The following is a 25,640-nucleotide window of genomic DNA, read 5'->3' as shown; positions in this document are numbered from 1 at the left end:
TCCCTGATCTTGATTTGAGACTGATAAAATGTGTTGAAGTGGTCAGTAAAATCTGATGTTTCAGGGAAATGTTGATCACATAAGATGTGAGAGCTTTGCGTTGTGGTTTGTGATATTTAAATGGTGCTTAATTGAGTGGGAAGAAACTGTAACTGATACTGGTGTCGGCAGCTGAAGTTGAAAGAGCGATGTTAACAGAAATGCCTTTATCGGTCTACTAACACACTATACATGTGCACATTTCAAGTGGCACACTAGCATAATTAATGGCCAACTACGTGGTCCCCTGTGGTGCAGGAATGTAATTACCTACTGACCCAAATCGTTCTTTTGGCTGGAGGTCACTGTCTCAGCTCTGCGATATTCAGGACGTGTATGCAAAATAAAAGGCTGAGTGACACGTTATTTATCTTGCTGAGATCACTCGGTGGTATCCATGCGTAATGTTCTGGCTGATTCACGTGTGTACAATCATTATTTGTTTTGCAGTGTTTCTGCAAATTGTGATTTCTGGACTCTTATCTGTGCTTTACATGTTGAGGGAAGGGAGGTCAAATGTGAGCATATTCAGATTCTTTCTATGATCATTAATTTTTCCCTTTAATTGTTTTATTATTATTATTATTATTATTATTAATAATCATAATTACATTTCTAGAGCGCTTTTCTAGACACCCAAAGCACTTTACAAATTGGCCATTATTAATTAACACATTCTCACTAGTGATGGTAAGCTCATCTTCAGAATCCAGAGCTTTTATTCTGTACAAAATATGAACTGAAAGGGAACTCAAAGAGATTAAATGTCCATAAAATAACAATTAGCACTTTAGGCACAAATGTGGGTTTTTGTCTCCGACTGAAGAAGTTTTGAGACACAAGCAATAGCTGGTAACGAACTCTCTTTTTTGTACAAGATTGCATTGTGTAGATTAGAAAAAGAAAAATTGTCCCCAGGCCCAAATGTACTTCCCGACCCCTGTTCTACTCTTTTCTGGCATTTTGTAGACTGACAGAAATGCATAAAACATTGCGTATATGTGACACTTATTTCCGAGGTTTCTACTCCCTGTGTGCATTCAACTCTGAGCAGAGGCTTAACTAAATTTATAATGATGATGCTAATGATGCCGTAAGGAGCACTAATGCAGTCAGATTACGACTTTAAAGCATTGCTGATGCTATTACAAAGTGTACATGAAGAGGTCGATGGGACTTTCACATATTGTTGGTTTGTTAAAGTGCGGAGACAAAAGTGTCTTTGTCTCTCCACTTACACAGTCACAGTATTCTCACGGCACTGTAATGCACGAGAGGTTAAAAGTTGTGATCCGGGTCTCAGCGAGTTGCCCCAGAATCGCTTTGATTAATGGATTATCCAATTGTATATGATGGTAGAGTGCTTTGTGGATGGAGTACCACAGTGCAGCCACCCTCAGTGTTGATACAGTCTTTATGCTATATATGGCTTGCTTGTTATTTGAGCTTCCTGCCTGCTTTTGTAGGTTGTAAGCTGTGGGGTTTAAGCTGCGGTTGAGAGGGACCTTACGTGTCAGTTTTGAGGTCAATTGTGTCAATATCGGAGAGATCCAGTACATTGCACGCATTCCCTGATCTCTTAAATCCACACACAGGCCCCAACTTTTTCACTTGCTGTAGGAGCATCACATTTCAACAGAACGTACAAATCAAAGTTTTGCCGCCTTTCAGAGATTGCAGTATTCTCAGAGGTCAGGTTAGTGCAAAAGGTACAGTTCTGCTGCTAATAATTCAAGCATTGTGACGATTAATTATGAAATTAACCAATGAAGAATCTAATAATTAATGAACTGACAATGTCTGTTTCTTTGAACCTCACGTACGGTGCGCTGTAAGCTTATCAGGGGTCGCACATCGAACAAAGCACTATCACTATTAGCAGTAGAAGTCAAAATGCTTGGAAGTAAGGTTAGTTGATGCAGCTACACCTTTATCAGGAGAAGAAAACCGCTACTGCTTTTGGACTTTTTGAATGCATCAAAAGCCGCATTTCCACAGAGTGGAATGGATCAGTTTGGTGCCAAAATAACCAGCCACTGCAGTTACATTTTTTGGCATTCTTCCCTTGTGATAGAGTAGAGTAAAATGGTATGGTTTACGCTTATTGGGTGACAGATTTTCCAGCCCACAGTCTATTCTCATACAAAGCTTGACGTCTTTTTTTTTGCCACAAACCGAGCAGGAAACAAAGAGCTGCTGGATGTCCTCCATTGTTGTCTGGTGTGCCGCGTTCAATGACATCGTTTAATTGTTGTTGCTGCACTGGTATGACGTGATGCAACATGTCCTTAGAGGGATGGAAAAAAAGTCCTCCATGACAATTACTCTCCATTGGATATAAACTGGTGAAAAGCAAATGCAACAGGTTAGTATTAGCTGCAAAGTATAGAGATATTTTGAACAGGTCTGTATTTCAAAAGGCTTGCAAACCATAATCTGTTAGAACTGTCGACAAGTGGATAATATACTGGTCATTAATATCATGTACTGCATTTTCACATCATTTCAGGCCATTATCATTACAGTAGATAGAGGAAAACGCAACATGGGTTGTTGTTTTCCCACTCACACGTTAGCGCGGGGACATCGGCACAAAACAAACATGCTCACTGGCGTTGTGAGCCATTGTCCTCATTAGACTGTTTTTGAATATCCTGATGTAATCCTTCACATTTGTAATACAAGACTTGAATGTATGGATTTTAAGTGTTTTCCTTGCACTGCAGCAGAGGTTGGCTGCTAAACAAAACTTGTGTTTGAGTTGACAGCTGTCTGTAGACAGTGGATTGATTCCTAGCAGTTTCGGGCACACACAATAATACAACTTGCTTTTATTAATGGATACAAAATGCACGTGGTTTGTTTTCATGTTGTAGCCAAACACATCAAACGAAACCCTAAATTATAAAATCCAATTTTAAATTCAAACTGGTCACCTGGTCAGCACAGTAAACAGAGGGACACTTGACTGACAAGACGGTGTTGAAGGAATTTGTGTATTTGAGATGTAAATGCGACACCAAAGTGGAAAGTGTTAAAGTTGAAGCGTGCACATTTAGGTGTTTGTTGATGTTCTTATTCTGCCGACAATGCAACTTCATTTGTTTGCTGTGACATTCATCTGAAAACACGCTCTGTCGAGCAATACGCTCAGGCCTGACTGAGGGGGAGCGTTTGTGTGTATACAGTGGCAGTGTTTTTCTTGTCATACTACCGAGCAGATGTTTTTTTTGAGCAGTAGAATTCACCGTTTTCACTCATACTTTTAATAACTTTACTTTTTTTGCATTAATTTCTCTAATAAATCGATTCGTTGTTTCGCCCACGAAATGTCAGAAAATGTTGATTTGTGTTCCCCAAACCTTGAAATCATGATATTTTTCAAATGTCTTGTTCTGTCCAAAGACCAAAATGATTCAGTTTTAACGATTACTTTGTCACATGGAGCAAAGAAAATTTAAGAAGCTGAAAAAATCAGACGGCTTGTTTTAATGAACACTCAACCCGATTAATCAATTGTCTCAACATTGGATTCATTTAGTAATTGATTAATGATGGATTAATTGTCGCAGTGCCACTTTAATCCGTCTCACTTTACCAGAGCAAACTGCCGTACATTTGTCTCCATCTGAAAGACGTGTTAAAAAATTCAAACGGGGAGCTGTGAGAGTTTCTCCGCTGTGATTGCCCTGGGACACTGCTTCCCTCTTAGTGAGCTCCGGCTGTATTCTCCGTCCACGTGAACCTTCATCATGAATGGTTAGTAGGTCAGATATGAATCAGATGAGATACTTGTTTCCTGTCAAGGGTATTCCCTGCACTCTAGTCTGCCCTTGGGCACATTCCTGTAATTCCTGTACCTATATAGTTCAGAAAAGCTAACTAATTTCATCTGAACATGGCTTTACTCTGCGGTAAAAAAAAAAAGAAAAGTGGTTATAAATACACCATAAAGCCCAGGGAAAAGGCCCAGGTGTTTTCAGGGATATGTATTTTTCATACGTCCGTTAAAGGAGCACTTAGAAAGCATGTGTCTACAGAGCAAATGGACCCTTTGCTCCTCAGCTTTGTCAGACCTGTATGACACAAATGCTCCAGGTCAACCACTGGACAGCGAGGGTGCGTCATGAATATTCAGACAAATCATGAACAAAACAATACAATATGCACAGGCTTAAGATGAAGGTTGGAAGAGTGAGAGACGACGAGTACACTTGTTCATTTCTTACCAGCCTGTCCATCATAACACAATGAAAGATAGACTTTTGAGAGCACTAAATTACATTTCTTTGACAAATTGTCGGTCTTTAGAATTGTGTTAATGGTCTCATGTACTTGGGAAGATCATTTGTGTTTGATAGCAAATTCCTCTATCTGAATGTCTAATGGCTTTGATAATTTGAGTATTTGGCTCTTTGTGTTTTTTTGTCTGAACTACAAGAGTGGAAATAGTTGAACCTGAGTTATCAGAACGGATTTGCCATTGGATTTAATTGGCTCATTTTATTTGACGAACAAAAAAAATATGCCTGAACATTTCTGAGTGACAGCCGATAGCCTATTTAACCCAGTGTAATCTTTATGTGAATGCTCATCCTGTCTAAATGAAATATGGTTAATAAAATGCCGTTTTGAGAGGTCACACCCAACAATAAAAAACTGTTTTATGTTAGATTGTGATTGGCACCTTTTTTTTGTAGAATACACACAAAAGAAGCTTCTCAATCCCAACTGCAAAACTTCACCATTTCAGTTCCCTTCAGTAATAAATCCATGGTTTAACCAGATGTACTGTGTAATTAGAGACAAGCCGATGTGATACTCAGGATCGGAGTCAAAATCACTGGATCTGATATCGGACAGTCTAAAAATCCCATACATCACATGCTTCATTGTTTACAGACTGTAAAACATATAAGTAAAAAGTCAGCAACATGATTTTAGCTGAGTCATGTTTGAGTTATGTCTTGTTTATTGCTTCTTAATGGGAGAAGAACATTTGTTTGTTACACAGTCGGAGAATCGTGTCTTGGAAATGACTCGGCACAAATGTGTCGTTCAGAGATTAACAGTTTAAAAAATGTCTGACATCGGCTGATATCGGCATGGGCAGACACTCGAGTTTACGATATTGGCATCAGTATCGGGCATAAAAAAGTCGTATCGTGCCATCCCTCCAAGTCAGATATGTACATTTAAATACTTTGTGTCACTAGTTCGTTCAGAATTGGCAAAAAAACTTATAAAACAAGTAACAAGTAAAAACATATTTATGATGATGCAAATGATGATGCAAAATAAATCTAGCAATAACATATACGTAGTTAGGTGTTGAATGTAATACATTTAATAATGTGACAATTACAACTTAATGTCTTATTAATTTTATAAAAACATTTATATAGCTGGATGTTGTGCCTCTGTCACACATTCTGTGGAATGGAATGGAATGATTGGGTGGCCACATGTGGCCTGTGAGCCCCCAGTTTGACACCTCTGATGTAAATGATGGAATTATAAATAGCAATTGAAACAAATGTTTTTTGTTTTTTTTAGACTTAAGGCAGCACGGGTGAAGTGAAACCTGATTACAGGTGGTTACAGGGGATACAACCTGTACACATTTAAAAATGCTCTCTCTCTCTGAACTGCCTTCGTATTGGTCAAAGTCTCCCATCATGGGTCAGAATTCCCCAAGGTTGTAAACGGAGCCAAGAACCATCGGTGCAGGAATCTCTTTTTGTTCTAAGCTGCGGCTGTCTCGCTTTACTCGCGCGGTGTAGTTGTTTGTGTGCTTCTGCCTTGCTTCCATCAGTAGTGACATGTGAAGTGGAGTGGAGCTTGAGGCTGCATTTTTCTGTCCGAAACCGAAGAAAATTGACCAAACCCGGCCCTAACCTGATGTAAAGCTACTCTTGGCGGTCACACAGGAGATTGTAACTTGCCTGTCTCTATTGAGTTGGCTAATGTGTGTTTGTGGGTTTGCACTCACTCCGTCACAATGACCAACAACAAAATTTATCATTACAACCAGGAGGAAGCAGCTACTCGCCCCATGATATACAGACACACACAGATACACACAGTCACACACCATATGAGTTATCAGCAGCCTTTAGTATAATAACATATTTGACTCATCGTAAGAGCTGATAAATATGTGCTTATTTTTCTCCTTATATATCTGTTTATTTAAGCAAGGAAAAAAAAACACCATTTGAATTCAGCATATTTTATTATGTTTAACAAAAAAATAACTTAAAATTACAATGTCAATTGATGGGACCTGAACCCAACAATCATTTCTGGATTTTTGTCCAAACCCAACCAGAGGTATTTATGTTCTAAATGTGAATATTGCACCTCTATGCTGATTAACACACAGAGACTTCCTTATAATGGACAGTCATTTATAATTAACTGCGCGCTGCAGCTTTAAGTCTTTTGAATGATGTCAATGTCAGACTTCATTAAAAGATGCAGAAATAAAGCTTGCTCTTAAACATAATTCCCTTGGAGAACGCCACTTGAAGCAACACCATTTCTTTAGCATCGGTGCAGCATAAAGAAAGAGGAAAAAGAAGTTGAGAAAAGACTGAGCCCGCCAGTCGCATGTTATAAAAACATTTTATTATACTTGCAAAAAAAAGGAAAAAGTGTGAAGTAGGCATGGATAACAATTCCAAACTGGCGCCCACCAGTAATTATGATGCGAGTACAAAGGGATTTTTGCCATTCTAAAGGGAGAAGGGGAGTGTAGGTGTATTAATTCTTATTCCTTCCTGCTTTCTCGACTTGGAAGTTCAGATTTAGAAAGATAGAACCCCCCTCTCTCAAAAGAGCAGGAAAAAAAACAACAAGAACTGTCACATTGACTGACGCCAATCGTATATAGCATGTGTGTTTTCCAACCACTGCTCCCTATAGTATATGCCACTGTGTGGCAATGTGGGAAACTGACAATGTCAATTTATCAGAACAAAAACATTCCTCAGCAAGAGGAATACTCGTCTTTGGGCCCTGGAGACAATAATAATAATAATAAAAAAATCATTCCACCCCCACCCTTACCTGCATCTAAACAGAATGTAGGACATTCACAACACCAGAAATAGACATTTCAGTCACAATTATCATTCTTGAATTTATCCCCTGCAGTCAAAAGTAAGTTTTTTTCCCCTTCACTTTATGAGTTAGTGCCGCGCTCTAATGCTAAGTTTCTTTAAGTAAACAAATGTAAGTAAGATGAAGATGAACGCAGCAGCATCGGCGACAGATCGTACAGTTCATACAATAACCATCTCTATGCGAAGCTCACTTTTCTCTTGTGTTTGTATGTTTGTGTGAGCTGTGAACACGTTTTGTTTTTCTTTTCAGGTGTCTGAACCTGCAGTCCACACCGTCACGCAGTGTTACATTTGGTAAGTACTAAACCTGATTTTTCCTCTTTTCAACAAGAGTCTGTTAACCATCTTTTTAATGAGTGAAGTTTCATCATATTCAGATTTTCTTAAATTCCACTAACCTTGTATTTAATTAATTAATTGAGTTGTTATTATTGTTATTTTTTTAATATTCCACCACTGGTACTTAATTTTTCTCCACATACGCCGAGAAACAAAAAGACACATTTTATTTATTTAAGTATTTCTTTTTACAAAACATTGTTGGTCTGACTCAGCAATCTGTTTGTATGTTTTAACACTTGCTTAAAAAAAACAAGAAGTGTAAAATTAAATTAGCAACGGGTAAATTGAATTAATGTCTGCCTAACAAAGACAAAGCCTGAGCTCTTTATTTATTATTCATCATGACGAGTCAAGTTAATGGCTTTGATTTTTAAGATTGCTTCATGGAGCCATCATTTTACTGTCGCTCACATGCACTGTGGGCCTGCCACTTTTATGACCAATAGGATATGAAATTCCTGTAATTATGATAATTAAATAGAAAACATTACGGTTGCATCTTTGTAGAAAATGTGTCAAATAAGTATTTATAAACCTTCTGTTTTATTAGTTTAGTAATTCAGGTGAAACAGCTTCTTAATGGTTTTTAATTAGAACACCTCTTCTTATTAGTATATAAATTGCATCGTCATTACATTATCGCTTCTCTGCTGAGTCAGCTGAGTCATGGTCCGCTTGCTTAAGGGCAAGAGGTTGCCTTAATGACGTACATTAAGCATTCCCATGATACATTCTTGGTTTATTTAATTAGTCTTGCTTATGAAAACAAGTCATGTGTTTTACATTGGAAAATGTGGAAAAAGCCGGATCCTGCTAATCAAATGAAGCTTTGACGAGTCCTCGGATAGACATGAGCCACATATGTGCTTCTGTGACAGTCAGTGTTCCCACAGTCCCTCTGAAGTTATCTGCAGCATTTCTTTTTTTTCACAACTTTCACAACACCACTGAAGGCGGCGTGGCCGCAAGTGTCCAGTCATGTGACACGCTGTGGTTTTTATTTTATTCTTGTAAACAACCAAGTAAATCAAACTAGATATTTACGAGAGTTTACTGAGAGTCAGACCCTTCTAAAGAAAATCTATAATTTGAGTTCGACACTGACACATTGGAGTCAATTAGTCAATCAGAAAATAACAAATACAATTTTTTTTAACCTTTTTAGTAATAAATTGCGCATGTAACGCTGCACATTAAGTGTGCATTTGGTGCATTAGTTTAGCCCACAACGATTCTTTGTTTTTATCTGCTAATTAGCTGACTCTTTGTTGGCGCTCGCTCTCTCTCTGATAAGCTGCTGAGAACTCCCTTAACAGCCACATCAAATTTATGTTCCCATGTCCTGATAAGACTAATGGTCCTCGCTTTAATTGATGTACGATATAATTTCATCGCCGTTTCAGTCATGCTTGTGTGTTTTGATTCTAATGGAGCAGTGCAGACTGGATTCTTTTATTTGTTGTTAAAGTGCAGAAATCGAATATGCTACTATCCACATGTATGTGTTTGAATAAGTGTATAAACCTTTGGTTTTCATAGAACACGTATATGTACTTTAGGCCCCACCATCTACTCTGTCATGCTTTTACAGCAACCAGACCATTAGTTTTGACGTAGAAACTTACTATGCAAACAAAGAAAAACAGCATCCTTTCTGGTATTTGAAGGCCTCTGTGGTTCCCTGACATGATTGGGTAAGGTTTGGGGTGAGGGGAAGGAATCTTTTATTTGTTACAGTATGCAGTCTGACCATTAAATGTCTCTAATTCTTGCACAATGGATTTTTAAATGTTTGCCGTCAGTCATGACGCAGCTGTACTAAACAAAAGAGTAAACATGGCAAATAATGTTAATGCGAACGTGCAGATAATGAAATTAGGAAAGCTCTGAGGTGTCTGTGCAAATCAAGCCAGTGTTTGACTCACATATGGATACGGTGCTCCTATGGGAACCTAAGCTTCTTCTTGACTGAAGATGAATATGAAAATTGAACAGGTTGTGCAGGAAGCTTTCATGAACACACATCAACTCTCGTTAGCAGCCTGTAAACTTCTTCATGCCCTCAGAGACGGAGGGCAGACGAGTCTTTTCTTTTTGTGCAAAACCAAATCCCTTGTTGTGTTTCTATGTGATGCAATCTTCTCCACTTACAGCTCAAATCACAACACAAGACCCAAACAAAGCCTTAACCACAACCACATAATGCTGAACTCTAACCTAATTTAGAACCACATTTAACATCTTGATTTTAATTTAAACAAAAACTTTAGAAATGAGATTCAGCCTATACAGTATACTCACCAATAGTCACAAACTATTTTGTCCAATAGCTGCCTGGTTGTAGGTGGCGTCTGTAAAACGAAATGTCAACCTGGTGCTGGCTAAATCATGGTAATGTACTTGGTTTGAATTCAGTGAGCCCCATAATAGGAAGTTTGAAAAAAATATTTTTATGTATAAGAAACACTGAATTTCAGTACTAAGACTTGCAATTGGTTTAGGGTAATAACACAATTTTGTTTGGTTTTGAGTCAGTGGGACACATGACAAGCTTTTTTTAATATTTAAAATGAAACACTGAAACCTCACTGCTTCCCTTTGTACTCCTGAAGGAAGTGCGGAAATAGTGGCTGGGTTTCCATTCAGACGTAGCACACATTTTAATTGAATATCACGGAAATCAGCCAAAGAAAACGTAAAATAGATGCTCTGTCGCAGCCACCGCCACCGTACATGGCGAAAGTTGGTTCATGGATGATAAACAGCTGGAGGCAAATTATCCAGTCGGCTGCCATTTCAGCAGATGGATCAATGAGATGATGTAATTAAAAGATCATGAGTGGAGAAAAACATTGTCAGGAAGCATGATGGGAGCCCCTTGTTTGTTTGTTTTCTCCAGAAAAACTCCAGCCTTACTTGGGTTTAGGTCAATTGAAGACTCTATATTGCCTTTAATTGTAAGCGTTCTAACAGAGTTGTTAGCCTAATGGCTAGCAAATGTTGTGGAAATTCTCTGCTGCTGGTGAAGAATGAATTAGAGACTTCTGCCAACCGACAAGGTTTTATTTTCTTTGCAAAGAAAAAGTCAATCTACACATGAGTGATCGTAGCTGGAGAAAGACCCAGAGCATAGTGAGCCCTTGAGATCTCTTTGTCTGGGAAAGGGTCTGCCCCTCCAGGTCGTGCTTTCACACCTCTTTTTCTACTGCAGGTATAGGAGTTGGCTCCCCTGCAGGATGTTGTATTTAGATGCAAGTTGAGTCTAGACATCCTAATTGGAATACACAAAAGGACCTGGTATCTTGTGTTAGGAAAGGGGTGTTGGGCAGCTGTAACTCTGAGACAAATAAATAGAATTTACCATTTCACAAACACATTAATTTTTGGTGGCTAATTATTTACAAATTTACCATGGAAACTATGGGTTTGTGTCTGTATGTCATGGGTTTGTGTTAGAATAATTCATCTACATGGTTTCTTTTTTTTTTAAATGCAGCATCTTGGTTTTAAAATTTCCAGGTTTGTTTTCACAGAAGAGCACTTACAGCAGAGAGAGTTTGTCAGGCTTTGTATAAAGATAGTAACGGCAGCCATAAAAGAAATATTCTGACTGATTCAGCCTGACCTTTCTGTCATCCCTTTGAATGAAATTGAATTAAATGTCAAAACCACAAACTCTTTTTATTTAAGAGGATGTAATCAAAGCAAAGAGCGAGGACATAGCCCAAACGCACTACCGTTATATACCACAACTTTGCTCATACACACTGCATGCAATATAGTTACACAGTGAAAAACACACCTTTGTTGAATCAGTGACGACTATTAATGTCTTTTGGTCAAATGGAGGAGTGGTATCGTTCACGCAGAAGTTAAGTTTCACAACTCGGTCAACATTAAATTGTCACAGTTGAGAAGGACTGATGGAGAACACCTAAAAGATTGGGCTACAGAGAAGCGGTAAGATAAATTTGGAAGTGGTGGTTTCTGGGTTTGTTTTGATGTTCTGGCGTAGAGTTTGTCTGCATGGGCCAAATCTTTGGAAAACGCATCCAATCAATGACGAGTGAGTCTGGCTGCCAGCTGAATTTAAAGAACAGTTTAGGTTGATGGAAGAATTTAAAATGCTTAGAGCTATAGTTGTAGGGTTGGCAGTGGGACTTAATGTGAATGGACAAATCCTTCATGTTTTTTTTGTTGGCTACCCAGAAGACGCACCAAGGAAATGAAATAACGGCCTCTTTTTTAAAAAATTTTTTTAACAAAACTGTTCCATCTTTTACCTTATTCAATAGCCAGTCTTGTTTTATGTAACACCAGGCTTCTATATATGCAGTATGAGGTAAACATTGTTGAGAAAAAAACCCCCATCTTCTGTCCTCAGACTGATTCATCACATTTTCCTCAGAGCTTTTGACAACGTGATAATCACAGCAGCAAAGTGGAAATGCATTTAGTGTTAAAACAGCTTCCACAACTGAAAGAAAAATCGGTGCAGACTCTTGTCAAAAATGTGTTTGTTTGGTATTAGCTTACATTGCAAAATATAATCTGACAAGTACTCTGTTTCGCTCTCACCAAGTCAAATAAAACATAGTCTTGCTAGGTATACAGATGTGTCTGCTGTCAGCATATATATATATTTATATATATATATATATATATATATATATAGAGACTCGTATAGCTCGTATAGCTGTGAGTATATATATGTGTGTGTGTTGTGTTTGAGAGTGACAAGGAGAGAGCGCAAGAGAAAAAAAAGCAACAAGGGTAGTTTGAGTGAATCATAGCACTGTACACACTGCTGTAACATGAAATAAGTTTGAACTATTAGAATAAAGACATCAAATACCGATGTCAATGTAATATTCTGGCAGTACCTGGTGATAATTATGGATGCTGATAAGTGCAAAAAAACAAACAAACCTGAAATGACAATGAAATGAAAGCTCCAGTGCAGAACCTCTATGGTCCTTGTGGAGTTGTGAGTAATTACCAAAACAGTATGGTCTCTGTGCATGACTTCGTTTAACTAACTAACCTTAACCTAACCAAATTCAAATCTTATCTAAATCTTTAAATATTGGTCACTGTGAGGACAACTGGTCTCAGACCGGAAATTTGGAGCTGTGTGGTGAAGGAAACAGCAGCGAGCAGCAGTGACGTTGCTGTTGAGGGCGTGTTTGATTGTTGTTGGTGGAGCGTGCATAGCAAAATCATCAGATTGTCACTGCGATTGAGAAGTTTCACTGCACAGCCAGATTTATTTGTAGCAGTAGAATCAACTTGTGTGTGTTTTCACGGACACTTCTTGGTGTTTTCAGCCATAGTGCAAACTTTATGAAGCTGTCCGGCTTTACTTGCACCGTGTGCTTCCTCTGCCTCTTCTGCTCAGTTTTGACATAAAATGTTTCATGTGTTGTGAATGAAAAAAACAAACGATAAACAAAATGCTATACTGAGATATTGTCACAGAGAGAGTCATTTGGAGCTGATGGGCTTAGTCCTTCAAAATGTATTCACTACATCTGTATTGTTTACGTATTCTATTTGATTTCATCTGTTTGTTTTTCTAATATCCAATCTAGTGGTTTTGAATGTGATTAGACTGATCCAGATTTAGCACATTGGCTAAATCGAAATGAAGCAGTTTAATTGTTATGATGTGGTAAGACACGGTTTGATTAAATGTGTCTTTCCCATAACAGCTGTTTATTATAATACCTCAGTTATTAAGTTTTAAGTGAATTTTCTCCAGTTTTTCCGATGGTTTAGTTCATGTGTGTTACAGGAACACTTATTAGCAGACTGCATACTTCGGTTCAGACACAGTGAGCATGAGTCTATTTCAGCAAATCAATGCTGCTTTGTTAAGGGGAGGGGATCCACTGAAAAATAATGGTTGTGTATTGAACTGGTACGTGATGGAGCAATTACACCCCTCGTTCACAGCTCTGCAGATGTGTTTGATGGCTGCTATCAAGACACATGTTTACAAACCGTGGCTCGAGGTCTGTTCTTTTAACAATGGCGGTTGTTTTTCACGAGAAACTGGAGCAGCGGGTGGTTCACGGCTGAGCTGCTATCACCCATCCACTCAGAAAGTGAGGAGCAGAAAACAAATAAATAAGTTGTGCTTCTGACGGACAGAGTAGATTAAGACAAACCCAGAGTGATTAAGAGGCCTGACATAGATATCTTGGCTGGAATTTAGATGGACCAGTGATTGGGTTTGGATTTGGGATTTAAGCAGCAGGAACAGATAAACTGCAACAGCCATCAGTCAATTAAGGATAAAGCCTTCCAAAAAACAACTAGTTTAACTTTGCACTTAAATTAATCCTCTCTGGGTTTTTACTGAGGGTCATAGAGCAGCAGAGTGAGCAGTGGAGAAGTCAAAAGATTAAGTTGGATTTCAAACAACTTGGCATGAGGACCCGGGACCAAAGCATTTAACCCAGTTCACCTGATGCTGCACACATCTGCAGGATTTCAGCCATTTGTTTTTCTTCAGTTTTAAGATGTGATTTAAACAATCGCCCTCCTTTTCTACCATGGGTTTAAACATGGGTATGTTCAAAAATACACAATATTGTGCTGTACTGTGTTCGCCATGGTAATCTTAAAGAAATCCTTAGCTCTGATTCAACTGCATCTAATCAATCAAGTTCAGTTGTTTACAGTGAAAATGAAACAAGTTGTGTTGACGGAATGCGTCAACAACAATGTGCAGCCAGCCCTGACTCTGTTATTGTGTCTTTTTACTTCCTGTCAACATTTTTTGCATTTTTTTAATCTTCTCACACCTATATGTAGCAAACGTTCAATGACTCACAACATAGCAGCGTCTTTCTTTTGCAAAGTAGCAAACATTTGGTCAATCAGTCCTCCACTACACCACTGGGACAAGCTGGTAATATTACTGTTATATGCACAGTGAAAAACAGGTGCTGCACTTCCCACTTAATTTTTATTTTTTTGACTCCGCTGACACCAATATTCAATATTACCCACTATAAAAATCAGCCGTCGTGCCAGTAGGTAGACCCAAAGATGCCATCTTCATCCATCTCTATGGTCAGTTATCTGCATTAGGGCTGTGAATTCAAGCATTCAAAGTGTTTATTGTCACGTGTACAGTAAGAAAACATGTTTCCCTGTGCAATGAAATTCTTTCTTTGCTGTCCACACAAATGCCAAACTAATTTGCAAGGATAACTTCATATAAGCATTCATAGAACATAAGCAAGGATACAAATCCTGATACTGAATAACACTGTTTGTGATGTAGTTTTACATTGAAATGATCAACAATAACCATTGCGGTTGTCTTTAAATACACAAAATAGGTAAGTCCCACTGCATTTGCTACCATTCCTTGTAGAACTCTTGAATTTATTATATGGAGAGATGTCTCAAGAAGAACAGCAGGTCCATCGCTATCTAGCCACGTTCCACTTAAAAACACACAGTTAAGTTCATGTTCAAGAATCAGTTCACTCATATTAAAAGTCTTAAGTGCTTGATGTTCGTGATCTTTCCCATCCAGCCTGGACACGGAACATTTAATGGAATCAAGATGAAATTATTTGCAGTCATACCAGATAAGTATGGCTCAACTGATAGTTAATGGCTCTCACATGTAACGGGGATGACATTAGCCTGAGCACAAACAGCCTTTCTGGTGGAGTTTAAGGAGTTCAGTCGTCCAGGCCCCCTGTATTGACCACATGCTTTGATTGACTTTGCTCTATTGCAATGATTTATGTAATGTGACATTTCATGATAAAGAGAGTTGCTAATGAACTGAATCCTGATTTACAAAGAGTGGCTATTAATAAAAGCAGTTCCATCTGTAATTCATGTTATGCAAACTGGTAAGAGTCAAAGTGCAAAACCACCCAGCCCCCCCCCATTATTTATACCACTTTTGCTCTCAGGGTATTAGGGGGGAGCTGAAGTCAATTCACAGTGACACCGAGTGTGAGGCAGGGTTCGTACTGTCACAGGGGAAACATACAGTGTACACACAAACAACCATTCACACGCACATCTATGGTCCAGAGAGAATCTGAAAATCCCCGAGAAAATCCCCATATACAAGGGGAGAGAATGCTAAAACCCTGAGTTTAGCCATCATTGCTAAACCACTGCACCACCGCAAGTACTGATATTTTTGCTAAAAGCAAAAGCTCTAAAATGTTACATAACTTAAATTATGTTTGGTCGGCTGTCAAGAAAATGAAGGTAAAGTAGAAAAAATAAAGGCAATCAATACAGAAAAACTCCCCCTCCTTACATAATGCATCCATCAATGTAAAACTGGATTATTTTCTTTGTCAGTCAGTTGATATAATCAAAAGTGAAAGCAGCCAACAGACGGTCACTAACAAATAAATACACATGTAAAAAACTATGTGAAGTGCACATTGTGACTTGTTGAACTCAAAGTTCTGGACTAACCTTTCCATCTGTGGCTTAACTCGGAACTTGATTAGAACAGCACTATAATCCTACACAGCCCAGTTTTCCTTCACATCACAGTATAGGTAGAGTTTGCCATAGTGTCTTTGCCCAGTCTCAGGCTCTTCGTTGCTTGAGAACAGTACCTTTTTTTTGTAGGCAGGGCTAGTGTGGGGTGTGCCCGATGGCTGTATCAGTATCTTGTTGATGCAGCCATCAAGTATCTAGACCAGCTTTGATGTCGTCTTCGTACCTGTACTGATCATACTTGACCATCAAAGCTGGTCAAGTACATACACCAGTTTTGATTTCGTCTTCGTAGCATCAAAACTAGCCTAGCCCCACCCTGACCTTTCCCGACCACTTGACGCTGGTACTCCAAGGAAGGGTGCCAAAGAATGGTAATGGTTAAAGATGGTTATTTTGGTGTGAACTTCCCTGTACTAAACCAAACCGTTCCACTCAAGATACAGACCTAAAGATCTCAGTTGCTATGGTACGAGTCTATCATTCAGTTGTCCAGCACCACAGACTTTAGAAAGGGTGAAGTGATTCATGCTGTTGCTGCCAACTGACTGCACTTTTTTCTGCTGCTGAGAGAAATGTACAAATGAAGCAATAGCTGTGAGTCCAGATAAGGTGGTAAAACACCCCGGCTTTTTCAAACCCAAACAATGTAGATATAATTGCAAAGCAGCATCAGTGTCTGCTGCAATTGCCTAAATGGTAGTTCAAGCATAAAAAAAAATCTCAGATGAAATCATCATGAGCTTATATTCATTCATGTCGTTTTATCCCGTGCTGTGCTAAGGGGATTCTCGAGCAAAGTCATCTGTATTCAGTAAACAAAGTGGTATTGATGAGTTGATTCTATGTGGCTTTGCCAGTAAGCAAGCCAGGGAAGGGATTATGTCCCCAAGCCAAAACCCAATACAAGTTTGAATAAAGGGATAGATGTGCAGTGCTTAATGTAGCAGCAGAGGATAAGCTGTGTTCAACATTAAAATAACAACTTGCTACCTGTGATGCAAATAGGCCGAGGAAGACATCTGTTGACTTTCAAATAACAATAAATCGACAAAAGGTTTTGGGGAGAATGCAAAGTGCAACAAAGTGTTCATGGTGTTTTGGAAGAAATTTAATTTGATATTTCAGCTGATAACCGTTTACAGAGGCGTCGTTAATTGAAGGAGTCGTTTTAGGAAGCCTTCTGTGAGCATTCATTTACTAAAGGATTTAAGCATCTCCAGATAGTCAGGCTGGAAAGGTGTAACTGCAGCAGCATAAGGCAGAGACTGTTAGGAATCCTGAAATCCCATAATCCACCATTCTTTAAGTATAGGGATTATATACTGTATTTTCTTCATCTTTTTTTTCTGTTTTGATGTCTCGCTTGCTTTCTCTTTATCTGCCCACAGTTTGGTTGCAATCGCTGCTGTCACACAGCTGTTACAGTGTTCCTAAATGCTTGTTGTTGCATGGTCATCCGACTTGTGTACAACAACCACTTTAATATTTTTATATCATATTATATCTACGAAGTTGCTGTTGCCAATTATGTTCTCCTTGGATAACCCCCAATACACTGCAACATTTTAATCTTGTTGTTATGTTCTTTTATTACATTGAAACATTTGCCATGTCATCTTTACATAAAGACTTATGTTCTTTTATTACATTGAAACATTTGCCGTGTCATCTTTACATAAAGAAAGCTCAGTTTTGAACGTTTTATTTTCATAAATTTATTGCAGCTCAATTGTTTCCACTGAGTGGAAAGGTTCAGTACAGTATGGTAAATTTATTTCCATTTCCATTCGAAGTAATACCGAGATAACTTGCCCCACCTGTTCCATTATTTGGTACCCTTCCCTTGGGGTACTAGAGTAAAATGGTACGGTACAGTCAGACCAGCTCCACCCACGACAGTCAGCTGATTGGGCGAAAGAAAAACTTCACTCCCCTGCAATTAGTGTTTATTCACTGCCTGAAGTCTATTCTCAACAGCCCTTTTTTCCAAGCAGAAAAAAAGAGCTGTTGGATGTCCTCCATTGTTGTCTTGTTGTGTCACGTTCAATGTCTCCCAACGTCATGCTACGTGGCCATCGTGCACTGCCTAAACCCCGCCTAGCAAGTAAAGGTACTGTTCTAAGTCGAAACGCAAGCCTAACCCAGGACTTTACCATTGCAAACCATACTGTACTTTACCAAACGAACCCTACCATGATGGAAACGCAACACTCAAACCATTCAATATCCTGCATATTACATACACTACTCATAAAAAGTTAGGGATTCTGGTTTTTGGATTGAATTACACTATAACCTTTACAGGTGAACTTAAGTTAACCTTCTCTAAACTTTTGAATGCATATGTCCAATTGTTCAGTGTTTCAGTACTTTGAGACATTGAGATTTTTTGTTGTGGTATTGCCTCCACTAGCTCTTGTTTGAAATAAAGAAATCACCATTGCATCCTTATAATTAAATGCCCTACTTTCATGCTAGAATATAACTGTATCATGAACTTTTCATAGGGATATTCTTATCGAATATACATAACTTTTTGAGTAGTGTAAGACTGATAATAGCAAAACAAGCAACCTACTGTCTTCTGATTTGTGATTCAAAGATTTTAATTCATCCCGACTGGTGCATATTGGGACATTTACGGTAAAGAGGAATTTGACCATTATAGGCATTACATTCTCATGGACATGGCTCAGAAGATCTGTCTATTAATAAGAAAGGAATTTGTTGGAAGATTGACTTTTTAATCATATATTTATGCCCTCAATCAACCAATCAACCAACATAATATGTTGGTTCTATTTATTGGGATTCCATCCATTGTCCTCCACATGAGGGCCGTGGGTGCCAATCTCAGCTGATATAGGGTGAAAGGAAAAACGGTGCACCCGGGACAGGTCGCCAGTCTATTGCAGGTCGATACACGGAGACAAAAAACCATTCATTCTCACGCTCAGTTTAGAATACACAATTCTGCATGCCATTGGAATGTGGGAGGAGACCAGAGTATCTGTATTCGAGTAATCTATAAATAAACAGTAGCTGATGTATGTGTAAAATTAAATTGTGGAAACAATTAAAGCATAAATGACAACACCCCCCTCCCCCCTGCCAACAAAACAATTGTTTGATAGATGAAAAGAAACTGGTAACATAATTTCCCATTAATGCCATCTGTCAATCTGAATAAAACAGTTTATGTGAGCACAAAGTATTGATATTAATAATCTTTTTTTCCCCTTTGATTTCTGTCATTGATTTCCAAGCTGTTTGTGTGCGCCGTATCACAGTGGCGTTAAAAATACACGACTGGAAGGAAACTGGAAGGAGCAAATTATAAGAGCAGAGATAACCATATCCATCCCAATCACCGTATGTTTTAAATAAACATGTATTCAAAAGTGATTTACAGCTCCTACACCACACGTGTACAATTACAAAGACACACACAGTTGTCAGTTTGATACCCCAAATTACACGCTTGCCTCCCTATTATCATATTTCACCGGTTCACTCGTCACCAGCACAAGCAGTTAGGGTCGTACGGTCAGACGCTCGACTTGTTTGTGAGTTCAGGATCATAATTAACTCTGTCCAATGGTAGAATGTGTCCGCTCACAATTCATACTTTTCCCAGGAGGAGAGGATTCCAGTCTGTCCAAGTCTTCATAAATTACATTTCACAGAGTTTTTAGAGAGTCGCTGTGTTTTTTTCGAGAGAAACCCCAGTCAACTTAATTATCACCTAGCCTCACGCTGTATTGTCCTTGAAACGCCCAGCTCCATGTGCGCTGCTGTTCCAAGTCTTCTCACTTTGCAGCAGTAGCGTTGTCATACGTCTTTAGAGAGGCTGCCACTGTACAAATATTTAAAATACCTGCTGTACTCCTCCAGTATGCATCAGACACTGCTGTAGAGGCACTTCTTAAAATTAAGTGCTCATTCCCCCCCCCCCCCCCAAAATTAAAGGCCGTAATTAACACATCAAGGCTGAAGATGGTACCGTATCCTTTTCCCCTCCAGCCTTTGCAGGTAGCTACTGGGAAACAAGTCTTTGTGTTATGTGATAAGCATTTCCTCAGCTGTGATAAGACGCCCCAGGATAAGGCCTGTCAGATAAAGCCAATTAATGAGGGTTTGATGTGATGTTTAAAGTGTTCAAGGCAAAGTCCGTAGCTACTATCAACCACTGCTGTTCCCTTCCAGATATACTTTACTTTGTTGACTTTGCCCAAATCCACTTCCAAAACCAAAGGCACATGTTCGCTACCTATCTGAGAGTGATGTGCAGCCGTAGGCCGGCACTGGATAATGGTCCTTTGCTGTCACCGCTGCAGTTTTATTGTTTGATTTAAGTTTGAGCCATCATTGGCATCTCTTTGGCATATTTGGAGGCAAGGACTGATAAATTAGACTGGCAGTTTGGATGTTATAATGTGTGACATAATAATGTCACACATTATTTATTTTGCTGTACACAGATGCACATAACGCCAAGTGAGGAAGTACATCATGATACTAAGAGGGTTGTAGGCCAGGGTTGTTTTTTTTAATTATCTGTTGACCATGGATCCACATGGAGTAAAACCTGTTTAAATATTCTATTACATTACTGTTTATTCAAAGCATCAAAATAGAAAAGAACATAAAACAACATAAAGAAACATCATGGTTTCAAAAGGGTTCAACAATCAGCTGATTCAACTGCTTCATCTAACCACAACACTCCCATTGGAGGCTACGGTACAGTGTGTGTTCATGTGTTCATTGTGGACCTCATAATCCATAGTGAAAAAGATAGTGTTTAAGGAAAAACACACACAATGTACTGTAAACAAACTTATGCACCCCGCCGTTTGTCAGCTGGGATTGGCACCAGCAGCCCCCATGACCCTCATGTGGAGGATAAAGTGGTTGACGATGAAGGATGAATATCAAAATCCTACTTTAAATTGTAATAATAATCGAAAAGAAACATCTCCCTCTATCAGGTTTAACACTTTATTTTATGTCTTTAATGATGGCCAAGTCTTGTTTTTAAGTTTTAAATGCTGTCACATTGTCATACGACTGCAGTCGTGCTGCTGACATTGATGCCACCCATCCCCTAATGCTTTTCTAATCCAGTGAATGCAAGTCGTCTTTTTCCGTTTTCTGTTAAATTGCTGAAAATTAAAAATGTACAGATCTTGTTTATTGTTGATGCAAATACATATTTTTTTAAGTGAGCATGAACATTTTTTTTTTTTTGCCACAGAGCTATGTGGGAGATGGTTAAGGTTGTGTTGTGATATATTTACAGCTGTCAGTCAGTATTCTCCAGAGACTCAGATAAGATAAACTCCCGAGACGTTGCATCTCACCACTTGCAGTATCAAGGAGCACATACTCCAGTCATGCAAGCCATCCAATTCTATTTGATACATCCCAAGCCAATTCACAAGCTGTCAGTCAGCATTAATGTCAGATTCACGTATTTACAGAAAAGTTGTTGCTGCTGTCAAAGGCCAACAACTGAACTGAACTACTCTGAACAGCTGTTCAAAAACCACATGCAAATCTTGTTAGGAAGTGTTGAGATGTTTCTTTAACAAACATAGTCATTATCCAGTGTAATAAGTTGCATTTGTATGCCCGAATGATGCAATTCTTCTTTTTGCTGAAACTTGAAACTCTACTTATGAATTGTGAAACTTGTCAACACGATCTAAACCTCAAAGACGCATTTACAACGAGAAAAATGAATGAAGAGGTTTTAAAATACAATGATTTTTAATGGTGCACTCCACTCACACCTCTCACGAGACATAACTAAAGAACGTCATGTACTTCTTTGACTAAAATAGTTTGGAAGGAGATGGATCAAAGTTGTGGTTCATTTTCGGATCTTTGTGGCAATTTCTTCCGTCTCAAGTGTCTTATTTTTGTGCCATTCTGGTCATTGCTTACAACAAAAACATCTCCTTTTGTATATCTTTGTACAGCTCGGCGATCAATTAATGCTTAAACTTAACCATAAACTTATGCACTAAAACAGAAAGACACTGTGGATCAAATGTCTAATTAAGTTTGAAATCCTGTCTCTAGCACAGAAAGAAATGTGATAATGACCCACTAAGCACCTCTGCTTTTTAATGGCGGTGTGTTGGAGCTCCTGTCATTGAGTCGGCTCACATTTACATGAACAAATTGAATTCTCACCTTTCTAACACTAGAAAACCTTTCATCTTGTGACTTTGTTAAATAAAAGCAGCCAAGCTACGGTTCCTTTCTCACTTTTTCTTCTTGGTTGTCGTGTTTTTGGTGTTTACTCGCTGAGGTACTGTGGTGTGTAGGTGGGGGAGTGGAGTGGTTGCTCTTTGTAGTCGTCACAGCTTTGAATCTCATTAGTAATGGTTATGAACTGTTCGAGGACTTCACTGTAGCTGTAAATGGCTATTTGGCATTTTTATCATTTGATTATCATCCATATTATCCATCTGTGCAGTTGGCCTAATTACAAGAGACTTTACTGTGATGCTCCTTGGACTAAGGACTAAGGAAAAATGAAGTGCTCACATGTATTTTAACAACAGACACTGAGACAGCTGATGTGAATTTTTGTTCCAATGTTCCAATGCTATTTTCTTCAATAATAATCCATTTCCACTGATTAAAAAAACCCTTAAAACTTGGGTTTAAAAAGGTTTTTGGTGAATATGTTTTATCAGTTTTCCCTCCTGGATCAAAGGACTCAAATCACATGGGTTTTTATTTTTTTTAATTGATGGGAAGGCAAGACTTGGTTCAACATGCTCATTTCTTATTTGTCCTCTTCGATGTGGAACACTATGATGTGAATTCATCCTTTGGCCGTTAGCATAGCTGTTAGCCATTAGTGTTTGTAGTGTGCCTTTCTTTCATCTCGGACCGGTGCTCAATATTTTATATTTCATCAATCAGATCAACTGAAAGATTGACTGGAGGGACGTAAGTAAAAGGTATAAATTAAAACGTGTTTCCACCGAGTTGAACGTTTCAGTTTGGTACAGTACGGTATGTATTTTGTTTTTGCTTTTTCATTCAAAATAGTACCAACATAACCCGGTCTCAACTGTCTCATTATTTGGTACCCTTCTCTTGTGGTGCCAGAGTAAAATGGTAAAGTCGCCCCACCCACGACAATTGGCTGATTCGGTGACATAAAAACGCCACTCTCTTGGGATTGGTGTAAGTCGAGGTAAACGTTTACCATGTAACGATTCTCACTTGAAATGCAAGCTTGACCCAGGACTTTACACTTCCAAACTGTGCCATACTGTACCAAACCGAATCATACCATGGTTGAAACAAGGCAATATCCATGGAGTTCCATTTTTTCTTTTCTTTAAAATGAGAGCTAAATTTAAAACTTTTTCACAGTGACACTGTAAAGGGGAAGCATGTGTTCAACTGCCTCATGTCCATAGGTTTTGTTTCTAATGTTAATGTGTAAAATTAAGAAAACACATGTGTTAAGTAACCACTGAAACCAGCACGGGTTTGTTTTCACCCTGTGTGGTCGTAGATACCCTTTCTGTCTGACCATTTCTGTCAAACTGCTATAACTGCTGTTTGTCAGGCTAATGCCTGGGTGTAGGAGGGGATGAGTTGTGACTGAGACTTTCTTCTTTTCTGGCCCAATTTCACCTGCTAGCTTCTCCCTGATTTCCTTAGGTGACTGAGTTCATGGTGTTGGAACACGATGGATTGCTGTTTTGACTAGAAGTGTAATAGATTCACTGTATTTTTCTCTCACGCCGTAAAGTCGTACCTCCATAAGTGAGAATTGTGCGCCAAATCTGGGCCCTCACAGAAATTATACTTCCCCGGTTTAACATTTTAATATTACCTATTGGGCTACATTAAACCTTAGAGTACCGACTTTGAGGTGATCTTTGGAGGAGGGAATGGAATTCTATTGGCAGTGGCAGACAAAAGATGACATCTCTGACACTGGTTAAATAAAATAAGTAGAAATTTAATGGAGATGAGTTAAATTCAGAATTTGATAATCAATAACTTTCTTCTATGAGTTGCATTCAAAGTGCATCATTAATAAAAAAACCAATAAGTATAACATATTGCACCACATAGTACCACTAGTGCAGCCATACACAAATGTTATCTTTTATCACCCTAATACAGAGTTTTAATGAATTCTTCAGCATTTGAAAATATTAATTTTCCTTCACTTTCCCTTCTTTAGTTGAAAGGTCCTGGCTTTGTTTGTTGTAGAGCTGAACGCGAGGCACAATCAATGAATCAAAGTGATAAAATCAAACCCCTCACAGGGGAACTTCACTCTTGGAGATGTTTCACACAAAGTGATGTCCCCTTCCTATATCCATCTGAAGACTTAGCAAGACTTCTCACTGTGTTGGGATTTAAAACTGATGTTTGACTTAACTTAATCCAAACCCTACATGTTTTGTATGGATAAGTAAAATGACAAATTACTGCCTCACATCTTCAGGGGATTCCTGTCTCAAAGGGATAAAGATGCAAATTTGTACTTACTTTCTCACATTTACATTCACTAAAATCCTTTTTCTAGGTCATAGTGAGATAAAGAACAACAGGAAATTTACACACAATTACACCTACATACAACTACATATTGGTAGTCTGAAATGTGTAATTATTTGCCTTTTTAATAATTGCAAAAGTGAGTTCCACATGACAAGAGTAGTTTTAAATTAGCCAGGCCTTGAGATGATGCGTCGTCAATGTCGTCATGTAGTTCTGTTTGCTGTGGCTATGTTTCAGAACATGATGTTTGACTTGCCCGGTCCTCTGACGTTGTTATGCTACCATTATACATTTTTCAACACCTAAAAGGTGTCCAAAGCAGGTTTTTGCTTTGATATGTCAATACATGGCTTAGTGTCAGACTTCTGGCACTTTAAAGTATTCTCCCCTGTTCTTCACAGAACATTCCCAGGTCCATAATGACCACTTGACCTCTTTGCTCTCTCCTGTATCCAAACGGCAGCAAGCGGGATGCAAGCTCTTGTTTGTGTAATCTTGCATTAACCTGTTCAAGCATTCAACCGTCTCTGTGATGCAAGAGCAAGTCCAACGCTGAGAAGATTCACTGGCAACCTCTTGCAGATGGGAACCTTTAATTTTTAAAGTAGTTTTGTCCGCATGGCTGATCCTCCACACGTTGCGTCACAAAACTGAGTGCTAATCCCAGTCGCCTAGCACTGTTTCTGTTTGGAAAGAAAAATCTGCCAGCCCGAGTGAAGCTCCATCTTCATCTCTGCAGTGTGTTTTTGAAGTGGTGTTTTGATCGGTGCCTAGTGAACCAAGGGCTGTGTAGTTTTTACTGAACTCTACTCATGGGATGAAGCCCAAGGTGGGACCAAAGTCGCATAATTGCCCTTTACATCCCACTTCAATGTTCTACACAACTTCTATGATGTGAAGAAACACGTGCAGCATGTACTGTAGGCAGCACTGACACACTTTGATTAATATATGGGGTGGGTAATGGAGTTTTTATTTGTCATCGTCCTCAGCCGTGTGAAGAGATTCTGGAGATTATACTTTTAAAGTTTTACATGAAATGTACATGAAGAAAGGAGCCACAGTAGGTGACAACGTTTAAAGAAT

General features: G+C 38.7%; 1 protein-coding gene across 1 annotated transcript in view; it reads left to right on the top strand.

Annotated features, from left to right (window-relative positions):
- Positions 1–25,640, top strand: part of lpp (LIM domain containing preferred translocation partner in lipoma) — a gene marked incomplete at its 3' end in the record, with an annotated part of 156,042 nt that overhangs the window by 9,433 nt on the left and 120,969 nt on the right. Inside the window, exon 2 of the mRNA XM_083888080.1 lies at positions 7,417–7,460. The remainder of the gene's footprint in view (positions 1–7,416; positions 7,461–25,640) is intronic.

This window comes from Microchirus variegatus (genome assembly GCF_963457635.1).
Source record: "Microchirus variegatus genome assembly, chromosome: 4".
NCBI lineage: Eukaryota > Metazoa > Chordata > Actinopteri > Pleuronectiformes > Soleidae > Microchirus > Microchirus variegatus.
Note: the sequence above shows the minus strand (reverse complement) of the source record. Positions and strands in the feature narration are given on the sequence as shown.